General features: G+C 47.0%; 1 non-coding gene and 1 pseudogene across 1 annotated transcript; both read left to right on the top strand.

Moving 5' to 3' along the window:
* The window catches only part of LOC149869659 (uncharacterized), a 168,779-nt pseudogene extending 157,862 nt beyond the window's left edge, over positions 1–10,917 (top strand).
* A 4,893-nt stretch (positions 10,918–15,810) lies between these two features.
* On the top strand, positions 15,811–15,883 carry TRNAR-CCU (transfer RNA arginine (anticodon CCU)). The gene has a single exon. It is a non-coding gene; the product is annotated as a tRNA-Arg (tRNA).
* The last annotated feature ends 2,791 nt before the right edge of the window (positions 15,884–18,674 follow it).

The raw sequence follows: 18,674 nt of genomic DNA, 5'->3' as shown, positions 1-18,674 counted from the left end.
TTTTGCCCACCTCGGGAGTGATTCATAGATTCATAGATTCATAGGTGCTAGGGTCGGAAGGGACCTCAATAGATCATCGAGTCCGACCCCCTGCATAAGCAGGAAAGAGTGCTGGGCCTACATTACCCCAGCTAGATACACATCCAACCTTCTCTTGAATACCCCCAGGGTAGGGGAGAGCACCACCTCCCTTGGGAGCCCGTTCCAGACCTTGGCCACTCGAACTGTGAAGAAGTTCCTCCTAATATCTAATCTAAATCTGCTCTCCTCCAGCTTGTGGCCATTATTTCTTGTAACCCCCGGGGGCGCCTTGGTGAATAAATACTCACCAATTCCCTTCTGTGCCCCCCTGACGAACTTATAGGCAGCCACCAGGTCGCCTCTCAACCTTCTCTTGCGGAGGCTGAAAAGGTCCAGTTTCTCTAGTCTCTCCTCATAGGGCTTGGCCTGCAGGCCCTTAACCATACGAGTGGCCCTTCTCTGGACCCTCTCCAGGTTATCCGCATCTTTCTTGAAGTGCGGCGCCCAGAATTGCACGCAGTACTCCAGCTGCGGTCTGACCAGCGCCCGATAGAGGGGAAGTATCACCTCCTTGGACCTATTTGTCATGCATCTGCTGATGCACGATAAAGTGCCATTGGCTTTTCTGATGGTTTCGTCACACTGCCGACTCATGTTCATCTTGGAGTCTACTAGGACTCCAAGATCCCTTTCCACTTCCGTGCCACCCAGCAGGTCATTTCCTAGGCTGTAGGTGCGCTGGACATTTTTCCTCCCTAGATGCAGCACTTTGCATTTCTCCTTGTTGAACTGCATTCTGTTGTTTTCTGCACACTTGTCTAACCTGTCCAGGTCTGCTTGCAGCTGTTCCCTGCCCTCCGGCGTGTCCACTTCGCCCCATAGCTTAGTGTCATCTGCAAACTTGGACAGAGTACATTTCACCCCCTCGTCCAAGTCGCTGATGAAGACATTAAAGAGTATCGGTCCAAGCACCGAGCCCTGCGGGACCCCACTGCCCACACTCTTCCAGGTCGAAACCGACCCATCCACCACAACTCTCTGGGTGCGACCCTCCAGCCAATTCTCCACCCACCGGACTGTGCAGTCATCCAAGTCACAGCCCCTTAACTTGTTCACCAGTATGGGGTGGGATACCGTGTCAAAGGCCTTCCTGAAGTCCAAGTATACGACATCCACCCCTCCTCCTGCGTCGAGGCGTTTTGTGACCTGGTCATAAAAAGAGACTAGATTGGTCAGGCACGATCTACCTGCCACGAACCCGTGCTGGTTTCCCCTCAGCATAATTTGTCCTGCCGGGTTCTCACAAATGTGAGCCTTGATAATTTTCTCAAAGATTTTGCCAAGGATGGAGGTGAGACTGACTGGCCTATAGTTACCCGGGTCCTCCTTCCTCCCCTTCTTGAAAATGGGAACCACATTGGCCCTTTTCCAGTCCTCCGGGACTTGACCCGTGCGCCACGAGCGTTCAAATATTCCCGCCAGTGGCTCTGCAATGATGTCGGCCAGTGCCTTCAGTACCCTCGGATGGAGCTCATCCGGGCCTGCCGACTTAAAGGCATCCAGTTCCTCCAAGTGACCCTGCACCACCTCAGGGTCCACGCATGGAAGTCTGGTGCCTTGCTGCTGCCTCCCTACACTCCCAGTGAGAGACTTGTCATGCCTCTCACTTAGGAACACTGAGGCGAAGAACTCGTTGAGGAGTTCAGCCTTGTCCCCTCTGTCCGTCACCAATTGTTTCTGCCCATTTAGCAGGGGTCCTATTCCTCCCTGGGCCTTCCTTTTACTCCCTATATATCTAAAAAACAATTTCTTATTGTCTTTTACTTGGGTTGCCATCCTCAGCTCCATGGTAGCTTTGGCCTGTCTAACTGCCTCCCTACAAGCACAAGCAGAAGAGGTATATTCCTCTTTGGTGATCTCTCCCTGTTTCCACTTTTTATGTGCTCCCCTTTTGGCCCTTAGTCTGCCCAGGATTTCTCTGGTCAGCCAGGGAAGCCTCCTGGCCCCTTTCCCTCTTTTACCTCGCACGGGGATCGTCTCGCTTTGTGCGAGAAGGAGAGCTTCCTTAAGGCACAGCCACCCTTCTTGGGCTCCCATCGTTTCAAAACTACTACTCTGCAGTGCATCCTTCACTAATCGCCTGAGTTTGCTGAAATCAGCTTTCCTAAAGTCCAGCACGTTCACCCTACTGGTTACCTTACCCACTCGACGCCTTATGTTGAATTGTACTTTTAGGTGATCACTGTCCCCCAGATGGCTGCCGATCTGTAGGTCCCCTACTATGTCATCCCCCGTTGCCAATACCAGATCCAGTAAGGCATTCCCCCTAGTGGGACCATGTACCTCCTGCGTCAGGTGGAGGTCCTGTACACAGGTTAGAAACCTGCGTGAGCGGTGGGACTTTGCCGTCTGTGTCTCCCAGCAGATGTCCGGGTAGTTTAGGTCCCCCATGACCACCGCCTCTTTAGCTTTTATGGTCTCTGAGAGTTGCCTCAGGAGCCCCAAATCTATTTCTTCCCCTTGATGTGGGGGTCTGTAGCAGACCCCTACCACCAAATCCTTTTCTCCTTGCCCCCCATGTAGCCTAACCCACAGTCCTTCTACTTCCTCATCCTTTGATTCTGTCTTGATGAGGGTTGATGTATATTGCTCCTTAACATAGAGCGCAACCCCTCCCCCCCTTTTCCCCACTCTGTCCTTTCTGTACAATCTATAGCCCTCAATATGTACCGCCCAGTCGTGGGATGGATCCCACCAGGTTTCCGTCAGCCCCACTAAGTCGTAGTCGTTTAGTGCAACCAGGATGATGACCATTAGTGAGTTGGAAGTATAGGACATGTTTTGGAAGCCGGTTGTCAGACATCCTTATGACATCCTGTCCAACAGAGTTTGTGCCATATAAGCATGACTTCAATACTGGCAATTTTTACTTGAGCCAGAATGCTGGCATTCATTTTACTGTCCATCCAGTTGATATAGAAGATTTTCTGAGGACATCATTGATGGTAAGCTTTCAAGCTATTTCCAATATGTTATCTAAGTTCCACACCCATACAACCTGGTAGAGATGACAACAGCCTGGTAGACAAGGTATTTGTCTTGGTCCTCAGGTCATGATCACTGAAGACGTGATTTCAGAGATGCATAACATCTTCCAGTGCTGCCTTTGGACAGTGTTGAATATCATCCTCTGTGTTTTGTTTTTAGGAGGGCTGGCTAGCCAGGTAGAAGAAATGTTCAGCATTCCCCAAGGATTGCCCTCTAATTGCAATATATGGAGGAGCATTTGGTTGGTTTGGAGGGGATGGTAAAATAAGTTAGTTTTCATGACATTGACAGTGACTCCAAGCAGTTCATGTGTTTTACAGAAGCAGTCAAGAGTGACTTGGAGCTCTTCAACTGAGTGGGCACACATGACACAATCATTAGCATATTGAAGATCAGTAACAGAGGTGTTGATTATCTTGTATTTGGAATGCAGCTGGTTGATGCTAAAGAGACTCCTGTCCATGTGATACTGGATACAGACTCCATATAGAAGTCTATCAGTATTGAGATGAGGAATAGCTGTGATATAGATGGAAAAGAGTGTTGGTGCAATCACACATCCTTGCTTGACTCCAGTTCTAAAAGTGAAGGGGTTTGTTTCTGAGCCATTGCTTAGGATGGTTGCTATTATATTCCCATGAAGAATTCTGATGATGGTAACAAATTTCGGCAGGTATCCCAGTCTCAGTAGAATTTTACATAGGGCCCCTCTACTGATTGAATTAAAGGCCTAGGTCAACGAAGGGCATTTAAAAATCTCGGTGTTGCTCGAAGCACTTTTTCTGCAGCTGTCAATAAACACAGATAATACATATTGATCTGATGGTTTGAAACCACATTGGGACTCGGTAGAATCTTCTCAGTGAGGAAAGTGAGTTTATTGAAAAGAATGTAGGTAAGGATCTTCCCAGCCATGGGCAGGAGTGCAGTACCACAATACCTGCTGCAATTCAATCTATCTCTTCCCTGGAATATAGTAATGATTCTGGCATTTCTTAAGTCACTGGGAATCTGTTCATAGTTCCAGATTTTCATAACAATGTGTGGTTGGTGTGAGTAGTTTCTTCCATCTTGCTTATGAATTTTAGCTGGTATTTCATCAGGACCACAAGCCTTGTTGTTCTTCATCTGCTAAATAGCTTTCAAGGCCTCCCGATGACTACTCTCTAAAAGGTAGTCCTTAATGGGGGGTTGTGAAATGGCATTGACAGTGTTGCCTTTGACATTAGTCTCAGTTCAGGAACTCTTGAAAAGGCTCCTTCCAGTGTGCATTGATGATAGAGCTGTTTTTCAAGAGTGTTTCAACCTTGGACCTCAGAGGACTAGCTCCTTGTGTATTTGGCTTAGAAATAGCTTTGGTTGCACTGAAGAAACTATGCGTGTTATGGCTGTCAGAAAAAAATTGCACCTCTTTTGCTTTGTCTTCCCATGACTTATACTTTCACTCTTGAATTTTCCTCACACATTGGGTCATGGCTTTAATTCTAATATCATAAAAGGCTTACCACTTCTGTCTGTCTGTCCCTAATGCTCCGGGTCAAATATGCATGCACGCCTGGAGCCTTAGGACAGACAGACAAACAGGTGGAAGTGGAGGTGGGGGTGGAAGAGCATGGGGCCAGGATGTGCTCCCCGCTGTGGGGTGTGGGGACCGGCCATTAGGGGGTATGGCTTGCGACTGTGGGGAGGGGCGGTGCCCGCTGAATGCAGCACATGGCCTCAGGGCAGGGCATGCCCCCCATGCAAGGTCCCCGTGCAGCACGTTGCAGCCATGTGCCATGACCCCCTCACATGCCACCCTCCCCACCACCACCACCCCAGGAGCACCAAAACACAGAGGGAAATGGCACACGGCCTCAGGATGCCACGTTGGCAGCAAGTGTGAGGGGTGCAGTTCGTGGGTGCTGCTTGCTGCCTGTGGCCATGCATCCACTCGCCCGTGCGATGCCCCTTCTGCAGCCCACAGCCAGAGGGTGCTCCCCGCATGGGGGGACCTAGCTCACAGTTGCAGGGTGCTGCACAGGGAGCGGGTGTGCGGGGCACATTGCGCCCTGCATGCTACAGGCAGCGGATCCCTTCCCTAGGTGCCTCTTCCCTGCACAGCACCCTACAGCTATGCACCCCGCCCCCCCCAACATGCCTTGCTCCCCACAGATGGCAGGTGCTCCTGGTTTGGGGTGCGGGGAACATGGCTGCAGGGTCTCATGAGGGGAGTGGGCAGGGGGGCATGGGCAGTGCACACCAAATGCAGTACATGGCTTCAGGGCAGAGCACACCCCCGGTGTATGCTCCCCGAGTGGCACCCTATAGCCATGTGCCATGCCCCCCACCCCTGCACTGGGAGCACCTGCTGGCTGTGGGCGGTGGGGCGCACAGGGTGGGGTGAGGCATGCAGGTGGATGGGGGTGTGTGGCACATGGCTGGGTGGGTGGCTGTGTGTGTGTGTGTGTGTGTGTAGCTGGGTGGGTGGCTGGGTGTGTGTGTGGCGTGTATCTGGGTGTGTGTGTGGTGTGTGGCTTGGTGAGTATGGCATGTGGCTGATTGTGTGATTGTGTGTGTGTGTGGTTGGGTGTGTGTGTGGCATGTGACTCCGTGTGTGTGTGTGTGTGTCTGGGTGGGTGGCTACGTGTGTGGCATGTGACCTGGTGGGTGTGGTGTATGTCTGGGTGTGTGTGTGGCTGGGTGAGTGCATGTTTCTGTGGCATGTGGCTGTGTGTGTGGCATGTGGCTGGTTGCATGTGTGTGGTGTGTGGTTGGGTGAGTGTATGACATGTGGCTGTGTGTCGGGGGGGGGTGCACAGGGCCAGCCACAGAGCCAGGGAGGGGAAGTGGAGAGTGTTGCATGGGGTTGTATGCATAGTGGTGGCAGCATGGGGCAGTGGGTGGTGGCACTCCATCCCTGCCGCCCACCCGTCATTTTTGACGGCAACTTTGCTACTGTGGTAGTAAGGGTCTTGCTTCTGTTTGGAGCTGATACCGTTCTGCTAAGATTTGAAGGCTCTCCTTTTTCTGTCAATGAGAGGATCTTCCAAAGAAGAATGACATCAAGATCATCAGGGAAGTCAGAGAGTTTCTCACTGAGGCACTGTTGAAGATGATCACTTTTAGCAGGGTCTTTCAAGCACTTGATATTGAATCTCTTTCTTGGCTGCTTCTTTTGTTCACATCATATCAAACAATCCATCCATCCACCAGTCATCTGTGCTGGTCATAGCTCTGGTGATACATACATTGTGATGGTCCTGGGCATGCACTACGACATAATCAATAAGGTGCAGTGTTTTGAGTGGGGTGTCTCCATGATGTCTTCCATTTGTTGGTTTGGTGGAATAAGGAGCTTGTGTTGATGAGAAACTTTCCAGTTGAATTGACGCTCCCCATGCCTCCTTCTCCAAGTGCTCCTTTTCATAGCTCAGAGTCCTTGCCCACTTTAGCACTAAAATAACCAGGAAAAATTAACTTATTTTTGCGGGGGGGACATATGACAGAACTTGGTCAAGTTTAAAATAAAATTATTTTGTTTTTTCATCTGCATCATATGTCAGGGTGTATGCATTAATGATGGTTGAATGTTGTCTGTTGGTCAGCTGAAGACAAAGAGTCATAAAACACTTGTTGATACTACCAACATGCCAATCTTGGTCTCGATAGCAAAGCCAACACTGTGGATGTGTCTATCTTTTTTGGTGATTCCTTTCCAAAAAAAGTTGTAGCCACCATCATACAATCATTGCCTCCATATATGTCCATAACTAGGACTTCTGGTAATCACTAGCACTTGCCTCTATCATCACTCTCCCATTACTGTGCAGCTTGCTATTGGAGGAAGATACCTGTGCCTGTCTTCTTTTGACGTGGGGATGCCACTGTGCATCAGCAACCACACAGTACTTTCTAGGAAGGAAGGAATATCAATAATCCATACTTTTGGATTATCAGAAATCCAATAGCAAGGAAAATCATAAGCCATACTTTTGATACCTCTGTTTGATACCCCTTTTCTAGTCTGATTATGACTTCTCTGTGATTACAGCAAAATTGGTAGGCATTTATGGATATTACTAGACATTGTCTTCCCAGCATAGTAATGCCTGATTTTTAGTGTGTGTGAGTATCAACAATTTGTAGTGAAGAACCAGTAGTTCCCACTTTCCCCAATCCAATGGGCAACTGGTATCAGAATAATAAAGCATCTACTGGAAAAGGCTGTACTCTGATCCATACTGAGCACTGTTAGTGACACAACAGCATCCATTAAGCATGGGCAGCCAGCTGCTGTCATTCTGTTTAAAAGAAAACTGAAAATGAGATTGCCTGGATTCTTAGATATGAATATCAGAGCTGGTGGGGACTTGCAGGTACATAAAAGAAACTCACCGTGATTTGGAGTCCTAGGTACTGTAACCATTTCATAATTAATGATGTTGTGTATTCTTTTGTTGGGAAGTAATGGAAAATGGCACTAAGTCTTCCCATGCACTGGTATCTCAAGACCCTGGGTTGTATGAGGTGGTCAACCAAGGCAGACCCAAACTGTAAAGAAACGGGTGACATCCATTTCAAAATCCCAGAAATGGGGTAAGTAGGGGGCATTGGACCAGGTATCTTGCTTGCAAAGCAAGAGGGAACAGCCATAGCAGGTTGAAATAACAGAGTTCCATGACCTGAAATAACGAGAGCTAATTAACATCCCACAGCCTGACAATGGCTGTGCTGGTGTCTGAGGCAGGTCTACCAAACAATTTGGGACACCTCAAAGGCAGAATATTATTAGTAGTTTGTTTTACTTAAAAGGTTAATTATAAGTGTTTGGAATTCTGGTTTAAGTTATCATTATTTGTTACTATTGGTGTGTCCAGCTAGAGAAGAGAGATGGGAAGAGCTAGATCTTTCAGTGGCTCTGACATGAGGCTGTTGAGTCTAGTATTGAGCCTTGTGTTAAGAAATCCTGACTGGAACTGAAACACTAAACAAGAGCAGGCCTTGGTCAGACTTCTGGGCTCTGGGTGATTTTTCTGAATCCTCCTGCTTCGAGCATTTACTGAGTTTGTTTATAGAATAAGGCACTGCTAAATACTGGGGCTGTGTGAAATTTCACTGGCTGTTTCTTTTTTACTTGTTTCAAGCTTGAAACAGCAAAATTGAAATGAAATGAAAGGCTTTGAAGCAACCTTGAAATGAAATGAGGGCAGCTGAAAAGTTTCAAAAGTTTTTAAATGTTTCGAGTTTCAAAGCTAGGCTTGCTTGCAGCTAAAGAGAAACAAAGGAAAGGGAGGGGGAAGGACTGCTCTGACACTGACTGTGTAGCTGGCCAGTGACTGTGATCCTTCCCTGAGGCCCCTTCCAATCCCGGTGCTCTGGGGGAGGGACGGAAAACAGCATAAAAAGCAGCATTGTTTGAACTGGGCTTTCTCTGTGCCTTCACACTTACAAGTGACACAAGTTTTGTTCTGAACAGTTTGAGGTGCAGTTTCCCCAAAACCCCTGCACCTCTCTCCTTGAAATGTGGCAGGCTTCATGGTCTCAGCAGGGGCCACCACCCCTGCAGTTTTCACCCCGATGCACCTTAACACACGCACAAAGTCACACGTCACAAGTTTTGCTTGCCAGCAGCCTTAGGTGCAGTTTCCCATAAATCCCTGGACTTATCTCCTTGAAACCTGGCAGGCTTCATGGCCTCAGCAGGGGCTACCATTCCTGCAAATTCCATCTAAATCAGGCAAGAAGTGACAAGGTTATAGGCAGTTTTGTGCTTCCCCATTATAGCCTATGGGCGAAACATCAAAACGAGTCGAAACCGTTTTGACAAAACGAAACAGGACAGTGCTTCAGAATGAAATTTGACATGAAACACTGTTTCATCTAAATGGTGAAATGGAAGTTGAAATGAAATGTGCTGTTTCGCACAGCCCGACTAAATATGTGTAGGAGACGCAGTAATCTTTAAGAGATTTAAGGATTAGATACTAGATTGCCCATCACTAAGAGTAAAGAAGAATTTTTCCTCCAAGTGCTTCAGCAATACAGGATTGACAAACTTTATTATCTGGCTTTTTGCCCCTCCCTCCCCGTGAAGACCTGAGCCACTGGTGAAGCCAGAATATCGGTCTTCCTGTCCAAGGTGGCACATCTGGGGTATTAGGGAATTTAGAAATAAGGATCTTTAACTATTCATGCAGTAGTTGCATTCAGACCCCCGTATGTTGGCAACTTTCATTAAATATTAATAGATACATAGTGTTTGTTAAGTAAGTTGCATACATCTTGGTATGATGTTTTATATTATTTAGCATTTTTTTAATGGGAAGAATAGAGAGGCATCAGTAAATTTATTTTCAGTTACTTATGTTTTCCATGAAAACGTTCGCTTAGCATCCTCCTTTCCAAAGGCAACATGCAAAAGCACTCTCAGAGAACGTTAATGCACATCAAGCTAGGCTGCCAATACTGTGACAGATTTCAAAGTAAATGTATTCGTATCAGTCAAATGAGCCCTTAGTTATACATGCATTAGTGGAACCTACAGCAAGCAATCCTGAATGCTACTGAGGTTTTACAAGCTGGATTGAAATGAGAGCTTTTCCACAAGTAACGGTCCTCAGAAGATCCTCCCACTAAAAGCTTTTCTTCTGAAGACTGCAAGAATAAGCCAATGCTACAGTATGCTACTCAACATCTGCCGGAGGGTAAGGAATCACAAGCCTCACCTGGGGTAGTTCATTATGAAACCGAGCCACACCTGCATGCGGTGAAGGCTGAAGGCAGACAGAGGACTGCTGCTAGGCCAGTTGAGGTCAGGTCTTCTGGCACACAAGGCGCAGGCGCCCTTGCTCCTGGGTCACGTTTAACACGAAACGCGGTTGTGGCAGTCAGCTTCTTCTACAGGTGGGGTTGGTGGGGTTGGGGCTTTTTTTTATACAATAGCCTAGTCATCTGAGTAGATTCTGGTCCAATACATAGTCCAGTAAGGCCAGGACACAACTTCAAGAGCAGCGCCTGCTATCCCTCCACAACCTACCTCTAAGTACCTACTGGCTGGAGAGTAGAGTGCTCTGGTAGCGAGAGAAAGCATTGCACAAATGCTTTCCTGCTCTAACGGCTAAAAAAAAAAAAAAAGTTTTGCATTTTTCTCTCTTAAAATTTGTGTCTTGCAGAAAGTGACAAGCGTTATGTTTCGTACATAACCATTTCTTACATTTGGGATTCTCGCACAAATCAGGGGTCACATCCTTTTTTCTCTCAATGACCAGAGTACGTCCCTTGTGCCAGCTCTTCTACTCCTTAGCTTGTATCTTAAGACAAGAACTTTGCTGGGGCTTGCTGGGGTGTTTCCGCTCTGTTCAGTAGACTGCTAGTTTCCCTAGCACCTGGGATGCCTGTTTTAAACCTTCCTCAACAGTCACGTGTTCCTTCAGTGAGTGCACCTGTTTGATGAGACTAAGGGCTTGGCACAGTTTTAATTCAATAATTGCTATTTTTTCCCCCCAGATGCTACGAAGAGTGAGATCTTTTTCAATTTGTCGTTTGCCAGTTGCATTTAGTTGATATGCTCCATTAGTGTGGAGAAGCTCAGCACCGTAAGCCTGGAATTTTATCCATTTACCTTCTACTGCCTGTGGCTTTTCTTTCAGTGCTTATAGCACCATTTCTGGCGCACATTGATTTGTGCACCTGTGTCCAATTTAAAATTAAAAAACATCCCATTTGTTTTTTCAGGTCAATAACCCAGTCATCCTCTACAGCGTCACTGTCCATTGCACTCAGGAAGAACTCTTCGGAGCCGGTGGTGGTGGCGTTTCTGCATTCGTGTACGTACTCGACTGGTCCTTGCGAAGTCCGGCCAAGTGATGTATCCACTGCAGTTCTCACATCTTTTTTTTTTGCAAATGCCAGGCAGTACTGTGATTGTGTTTGCCACAATCTATGTATTTCCCCAATCTGGTTCTTATTTATTTTGAACCTGGATGCCTTATTGCCTCTCGTTTTTCTTCTAATATTTCTTGTACTATTTTGGATATGCTCACATGCAGAGTTTCAGAGCAGCCTGCACAAACTTTATTCTGGAAAAATGGATTTCCTTTGTCTGCTGACTTGCTTTATCAAGGGTTACTTCTTGGTTTCCCAGCCTGAGAGTCTCTGAGTTTTTCGTCTCTGGATTTCAATCACAATCTTGTCTCCTCTCAGATACTCGGCGAAGCTGGCAGTATTGCAAACCTGCCTCTTCAGCCTCCCCATCCATAACCAGCTGCTCTGGTTTTTTTCTTCTTTCTGTACTCTTTTAAAAAACATTTACCTGATTTATTTCATTTTCACCAAGTGCTTTATCCATCAAGGATGATGTCACAGTGAGACTCGTCGCTAAGAGTTAAATGAAAACTATTCAAAACATCAAATGCTTCAGAACCAACTCGGGTTAGAAACAAGGCGCTTCCTGCCCCTCTCTTTTTTTCAGGTGCCCATTGCTGGTGAAATGAAGCATCGTGTAAACGTTCTTGTTTTATACCCTACCTTCAGAAAATTCAAACTCTGGGACTTGTAAATGCTCCATTCTGCCAATCAGAGGCATTTCTAAATCAATGTTACCCTGGTACTTACTGAAATCACTCAGAGCCAAGGAGTCTCCCAGAAGTCTGCTTTATTCGGTGTCTGAGTTTTACCTGCTCAGCCTTGCACACGTGCACACACACAACACAACTGGTCCAGCTGCCTCTTAAAGAAAGACTTTCCTTTAAAGCAATGCAGACACCGGGGCTTCTGATCAACTAAGCATGGTCACAGCACAAATCCATGTCGACATTATCTACTTTATTAGCTGCATACCAAGTATTATCTTTCAGTTATGTTACTGCCCACAAGATATTTGGGTCTAAGGTTCTTTCTCTCCTGGTAATCTCCTGGCAATACAAGCACAGAGGTGGGTTATGAAGTCCAGTTCCAGTTTGCAACCTACCATGTCATATAATTGCTTTTGTAATCCTTCTGGCAGGCTCTGGTAGCAGTAAAAGGGCCAGGTTCAAATATGAGCAGGATGAAGGGGTTGGCTCGAGCCCATACCCAGCAATCTGGGAAAACCTACCTAACTGAGGGACCTAAGAGGACAGTACAAGCAATTGGAACAAATAGGATGGTTTATTACAGGAAAATAAATAATAAAAAGAATCAATCCTCATCTAATCCCCCCCTTCAACTATTACACTATAATAGGCTATTATAATTATTACGTTATAACTCCAAAACAGCAAATACCCCAAATATTGAGCATGTTGAAACCTTCCCAAGTCATCTCCTGCTTCTGGTTTGGCAAGTGCCACTCAGACCTCTGCCACATCCCAGGATCGCTGCCTCTTCCAGCTCAGGGTTGCCATTCGGGGATGCCACTGCCACTTAGGGAACACCGTTTAGGATTGCTGTTGCTTCTCCATGTTTGCTGCTCAGTGGCGCAGCTGAGGTGCATCAATGAGGTCTCTGCTGCTCTGGCACTTGGGGTCAGCCCTGAGTGTGCCCCTCTGGGATGTCAGCTCTGGGTCTCATCGGTAAGGCAGCTTCAGCTGCTTCCTACCAGCAAGGGTTTATTAGCCTCAGCGGGCACCTATTCACATGACGGACCTCTGCTCTGACACATGCTAATTAGCATGCATTGGAGCAGACTCGATTAATCAAGTCTGCTGGGAATCTGCTGGGGTGTGCTAATTAGCACGTTCTAGCAGCCTCTGGATCACATGCATTGAGCATCCCTGCGTTTCAAAATTGCAGTGAGTCTGCTTTAACTCATCAAACAAGTTTTAGTTGGAGCGCCCCACCAGCATTTTGATGCTCAGGAGACTGAATAATAAGAGGCTATGAGTGCCTTAATTAGAGCAGCTCTCAAGGGCCATTCTAATTAAAGTGCCCCTCCCCCCTTCCACCCCAGACAGTGCCCAGTAAGACTGCCCCCGAAGCAGGACTGCACTGGAGTCTCCCTGGCCTCTTTGGTCTCTACAGTCCCAGCCCTGAAGCTTTTCTTCTCAACTCCCCAACTGTCCCAGAGCCTTCTGGTGCCCCACACAACAATTTCTAGGGATCCAAACCAGGGTATAGGCACACACCGGCTCTTAAGGTTTTGTCTCTGCATGCCCAATGAGTGTGTGCAAATCCATAGTGGAACAGAGCTCTAGTACCAGACCACACAATCAAAAACACCTATATGCAGAGTTACACCTTTATAAAATGATCCATCCCCACCTTGCCTGATTTTTGCCTGTGCTCTTGGCTGAAAGGCTCTTCAAGAGCCGTATTGTTCTGCTGGTTAGAAACTTCATTATAATTTCCGGCCTTTATTTATTTATGGCCAGTTCATATCCCTGTCTCCTTGCACCAACATTGTTGTTCTGCTTGAATAGAGCCTTTCCCTCTTTTTTATGGTATTTACCACCCTGGGGTATCTCCAGACAAAAATCCTACCCCATTTCAGCCTTCATTTTAGACTAAACAAACCAGGCTCTCTATGTCTGTCTTGTTTAAGGGAGTCTACTGCCCACGTCTTACATGGCTTTTAATTTCCCTGACCATCCATGTACCCTTTCTCCATACCTATTCCAGACTGAATTCTTTGTCCTTCTTGAACAGGGAGGACCAGAGTTTCATACGCAATTCTGGAGCAGGTCTCGGGGGGCTTCGCACACTGACATCAATACTTTTCTCTCTTTCCTGCAAATACCTTAGTTTTTACATTCTAAGATTGCTTTTGCATATTTTATATGGCTATATCATATTGTTGGTTCATGTTGTTAGCCCTAGTTGCAGGGTATTACATTTTGTAATGCTGAATTTCATTCCATTTCCATTGCTTCAGATTTCAGTATGTTCTGATGATGCCCAGTATTGATGCCTCCTGTCTCTCTGTGTTATAAGCAAGTTTCCATAACATTTACCTATTTTTTGCACAAGGTAATTAGTAAAAATATGAATATTGGTACCATTGAGGAACTCCACTAAAAATCCCCCTCCAGCCTTGTATTGCTCCGCTCAACACCACCTGTTGTCATTGCTACATTTTAGCCAATTTCTCACCCACCTTACAATTCCTGTGCTATAGTCTCCCTCTGCAGCTTAACTAATAATTTCCCATGTGACACTAATCAGTTTTGTTGCTGATGTGCAGATGGACAGAATCTACCACTTTTTCTTAGCCTAGAAAATGGATTAAAGGTTAGGCTGCTATGATCTCCGTTCAGTACACCCCTGTTGTATTTTAACCCATTGTCCACATTTTTCCACAATTAGTGGAACCCCGCTATCTGTATACAGGTATCAGTTGAACACCATGTTTTATTGATATATTTACAACTTTAAAGCATTTTGGAAGCCTACCAAGTGCCTCAATCATTATAATAAAATAAATTCTAAATACCTATAAATTTTGTCATTTGATTTTGGGTTTTTTATCATGGACAATCAGAGCACCCCCCGACCCTTTGCTCACCAGGATGCGGGTCCAGCTGTGGCTGTCCCCTCTGCTCCCCCGCAGCTTTGGGGCACTGAGCAGCCCTGATATGCTGATGCTCTTGCCCCTCACTCCCAAGCCACAGCCCTGCCATTGCCCCTCACTCCCAGCCTCTAGTCCTGCCGTGTGTGAGGAAGGGGGTGGGTGTACAGGGAAGGACAGCCACAGTGGGGTGCGTGGCATGGGCCTGCAGCCCGGCAGGCCAGCGGGCAGGACCCAGCATGGGAGGGAGGTGACAGCATGGAGTTGTGCCCTCTGCTGATGCTGGGCAGGCAGGGGGGTGCCTCACCTTGGCCATGTGGTGCAGCGCTCCCTCCTGTGCTGGGTCCTGCCTGCTGGACCACAGAGGCGACCCCTGCCCAGAGCTGGTCTGGCACAGCTGCAGCCCCACACCCCACTGTGGGTGCAGAAATCTGGGACACCATGTGCCGCACCCTGCCGCGTTGCCATGTCACCTGTGCCCCCCTGCCTCATCCCCTATGACCCCCTGCCCCCCCCATAGACTTACCTGCAGGGAGCTGCAGGAGCTGCTCTCCACAGGTGCCTGGTTGCCACGTGCATGTGTGCATGTGCACATGCATGTGGTGCCCCCTGCCCCCTGCTTTCCACTGCCTCCAGCTCCAAGCAGCACCTTGCAGGCTGGAACTCTGCCAGGCTGCAAGGAGAAACCAGTTTCCCACATTTTTCTCCTTTAAAGGAGAAATTCCCCCGTTCTTCACACAGTGGGGCCTCGGGGTTGGGGGCTGTGGGCTGGGAGTGAGGGCAACTTCAAGGCTGAGGGGGCTGTGGCTTGGGAGTGAGGGGCATTGGCAGGTCTAGGGGGCTCTGGGTTAGGAGTTTTTCCTTTAAAGGAGAAAATCTGATTTTCCATGTCAAATGGAAACCCTGGATCCCTGGTGAGTAGTCCCTTTTTTGTTTCCTATAGGCTCTCTGCTTTCTTATAATGCCCTTTTTGAGGTAGTTATCATCTGGTTCAGTCTGTTTCCCTTCCCCTGTAAGTATTTTCCCTTTACTTGGATACAAATTTGAGAAAGTTTTAGTGACTTTGACTTGGGAGAATTTGAAGGTTTCCTCAGTATTCAGGTAGGATTGCTATTTAACCATCATTGTACAGTGTCTTGCACAGTGCTTTTTGCTTTTGCTTAACCTTCTTGAGGAGTGCTGCGGTGTTCTGGATATTAGAGATTTCAGAAACTTGTTCTAGGTAGAGAAGAAGTTTTATTCTTACAATATAGAGAGCCCCCACAAGCTAGTGTAGTGCCCCAGTGGCCTAATGGATAAGGCACTGGCTTCCTAAGCCAGGGATTGTGGGTTCAAGTCCCATCTGGGGTGACAGCTTGTGTCTTGAGTGACCTCCTTGGGGTCCCTTCTAGTTCCTAACATCCATGAAGTACTGTTCAGCAATAATTTGTCCAGTCTCAGTTGATATTTGTCATGTCAGATCACTTAGCACAGGAAGTAATACTTCTTAATTTTATTTCTTGCCTCATCCACGATGATCTTTTTCCTTGTCCATGAGTACATTAAACCTGATTTTTGTCTTTTGCACACAGCTTCTGAGTTTGTGTGCTTCAGAGCTTTAAATGGTTTCAGGAAAGATAAAATATGTCATCTGCGAATGTTTTGGACTGGACTTGATGCCCTTTACTTTCCCACTGAGAAGGTGAAAAGTTTCGATGCTATCTTTTTTGTCTAATTTCCTTGCTTCAGCTTGATCTTTCACTGTCCTTGAAAGCAAAGTGAGCAAGTACTTGGAGACTATGTAATTCACTTATAATTGAGACAATAGGCCATAAAAGCTCCTTGAGAGCAATTAAATCTATTGAGTCAATGAGGCAGTTGTGCATTTGCACTAAGGCCAAATTGTAAAATATATTTATGAAAGTTTTTTGAAAAAAAGTTACTGCTCTCTCAGTCTTTAGTGGCAGACCAATGCATTGCTTTGCAGGGAATTTAAACCTGGATGTCTAACTCACCGGCACTATGATGAATGCCACGTTACATCACTCTGGAATGAAACACCCATTGGTTCTGGAGGGAGTTGTTTCTGTTATATAGGAAGGAAATGTTAGAAACAAAGAGTGAATGAAAAATGTGTGGGGAAATCAAAGAAATTCATCTTGTCTTAAGAGTCTGCAGACGTGAAACAGACACCCAGTGGGTGTGTTTACACGAGATGCTTTACTGTGCAGTAGACTAATTTACTGTGCAGTAAAGCGTCACTACATAACCATGCACTAGGCTACTGTGCAGTAAAATAGGCTAACACACATTTGTCTACTACCTGATAATACAGGTGGTATATTAATTGCACATTAGGGCACGTGTAGATGCTGGCCAGGAGCAATTTGCTCCCAGTCAGCCCAGGCAGCGGGGGACCCACTGCTGCCTGGCTAAGTCCCATGTGGTCAAAGCTCTGCTGCCTATGGGGGCAGCTGTCTCCCCACCACATGGGGATCAAGACCTCCTGACCCTCACATGGCTGGGAGGCAGCCAGGACTGCATCCCAGCCAAGTAGGGATCAGGTCTGGTGGCAGGGAGAGGTGTCCTCTCCTGCTAGGGGCAGCCACATGGGGATAAGGATGGCCCAATCCCCACATGGCCGGGGAAGTGTCCCCAGACACTTTCCTCTGCTGCATGGGGATTACAACCTTCCCAATCCCCATGTGGCTGCCAGGCAGCATCCCCACCAGGTGGGGACACTTCTCCCAGCCACACGGGGGGATCAGGACCATCCTGATCCCCTTGTAACTGCCAGGAAGTGTCCCCACAGGGACACCTCTCCCAGCCTGGTGGGAACCAGCCCTTTGCCATTGCCAGCCCCAGGCTGGCACTTGGGGGGACCTAGAGCTCCCTCTGGCTTCTGTAATTGGGCACAGCAGGACAGGTGGGCAGGAACATCCTGGGTCTCACCTGCTCTGGTTGGGAGTGAATTTGCTCCCAACGTCAAGGCACATCTAGACCCTTTCCTTTTTTAATGTGCAGTAACTTCACTGTTCATTAATAGCATGTGTAGATGTACCCCCACGCTAGAAAATGACTGCCTCTCTGGGAATTTCTTGCTCCCTCACTGGCCAAAACAAAGCAAAGGGACTAAGGAATAATTACACCTGAAGGCTGAACTGCTCTCTCCAACCCACTTGGGAAGATCTTGTGGATTACATGGAGAAATAATTGTTTGGGCTACTGGGGATGATGAAGTAGATTTCCTGCCAATGTATTTCTTAATTATCAAACTATAAAATGGAGATGATGATGCTTTCTTTTCCCCACATTTTGTCTAATCCTGTACTGCCCAGCACAGCAGCTGACTTCTTTGTCTGTGTGGGGCCCCATTCATTTCACTGGGGTTTTGCATAGGCAGCCATCCGCTGTGTGTGCCACATGGTACAGGAATAAAGTATTAGACCACATGAGCATTTTTGCATCTGTTCCAGGGGTAGGGGTGCTTTAATTAGAGTGGTTTGGAGAGCTGTTGTAATTAAAGCACCGCAGCATCTTGTGTATCAGTGTCCCTGCACTTCAAAATGGTGGCAGGGATGCTTTAACTAAAGGTCATCCAACAAGTTTTAGTTAAAGTGCCCCTGCCATCGTTTTGAAGTGTGGGGATGCTGATACACAAGATGCGGAGACTGGCTGATGTGTGCTAATTAGCACACTCCAGCAGACTCAGTTAATCGAGTCTGCTTCAATGCACTGTAATTGGAACAGCCTCCTGGCATGTATTGGAACTGTATTGAAACAGCCTCCTGGCATGTCTACAGACACCCCACGTGCCTTGGGAAAGAGTCTGTCTCTTATCGACCTCATTTCTGGAAAGTATCCCAGGGTTATTGAATAAAGATGGGCTTACATATGAGTGTGTGCAGATGAATAATTTTACTAGTTTAAAGGGAACACAGGACTTCTGAAGTTCATGTGAATCTGCCGTAACTATTCGTCTCTTCTTACCTCAAGGTAAGTAGAAGATAAACTTGGACAACGTAACCCTGAGTGAAACAATATCAAATTACTGCAGGTCAAGTTCACCTGCTGTAGGACAGGAGTGGCCAGGCAGAACATTACAATGGGCAAGTGGATAGACTCAAGAGAAGTAACTCTGCACCCATTTAAAATGCTATAC

This window comes from Crocodylus siamensis, chromosome 3 (assembly GCF_052110815.1).
Source record: "Crocodylus siamensis isolate JL-2025a chromosome 3, ASM5211081v1, whole genome shotgun sequence".
Lineage (NCBI taxonomy): Eukaryota > Metazoa > Chordata > Crocodylia > Crocodylidae > Crocodylus > Crocodylus siamensis.
This window is presented reverse-complemented; position numbering and strand designations above follow the sequence as displayed.